Raw genomic sequence first — 936 nt, 5'->3', positions numbered from 1 at the left:
GGGGGATGGTCACGCCGCAATCCCTTCTCCTCCATTCTCCTCTCGGGATCTTGGGCACGCACGCACACGCGCCCGGCGTGAGTTTTAAGCCACCGGGTCCGGGACGCGAACCGCGGTCGACTATGTGGGAGTCCAGCGACATAGCCATTACGCTAACTGCTGGTTCCCAGCTCATGTTTTCTTTAACAAACAACTAAGTTTTCTCCCAGAAGGTTTATTTGTCACATTTGAAGTACAAAATCAAAGTCAGACCCAGATTTATGAACCATATGTACATATCTCAAGACCCGTTATTGAGGACCACACACACCCATCGGTACATTTTAAATCCTCCATCAATGCTTATCTTTTGAGTAGAAATCAACATAGCTCTTTAAAATAAAAAATAAAGTTGGTTGTAACACTGTCCAAGTTACTTTCACTTTGTCACTTGGATGGGACAGCTATGTCACAGGAATAGGTGAAATGCCAAACATACATCCAATTTGCTTACACAGATTTCTTTTTTGGAGAGGTTTTTGCTATAGGGCGTGTGTGTGCGCCAAACAGACAGAGACAGAGAGACAGAAAGAGAGAAATCACCCCCCAGGGGGGATGACCACACCGCAATCCCTTCTCTATTCTCCTCTCAGGATCTTGGGCACACACGCACACACATGCACCCAGCGTGAGTTTAAGTCACCAGGTCCGAGACTCGAACCGCGGTCGACTATGTGGGAGTCCAGCGACATAGCCATTACGCTAACTGCTGGTCCCCAGGTTTCTTGAAATATATTCTACAGGAGTAATTAATAGATGAACCTGACAATCAAAATCTTTGAGCATATTAACTGAAAAAAAAAAACCAAAACCAAAACAAAAACAAACTTGGGCTACGGGAAGACATTTTATAAAGTTAATTAATTGCATTCCAAGAGTTGTTTGTTCTTATTTGGG

The sequence above is a fragment of the Tupaia chinensis genome, unplaced genomic scaffold (genome assembly GCF_000334495.1).
Source record: "Tupaia chinensis unplaced genomic scaffold, TupChi_1.0 Scaffold141320_1, whole genome shotgun sequence".
Classification (NCBI taxonomy): domain Eukaryota; kingdom Metazoa; phylum Chordata; class Mammalia; order Scandentia; family Tupaiidae; genus Tupaia; species Tupaia belangeri.
This window is presented reverse-complemented; position numbering follows the sequence as displayed.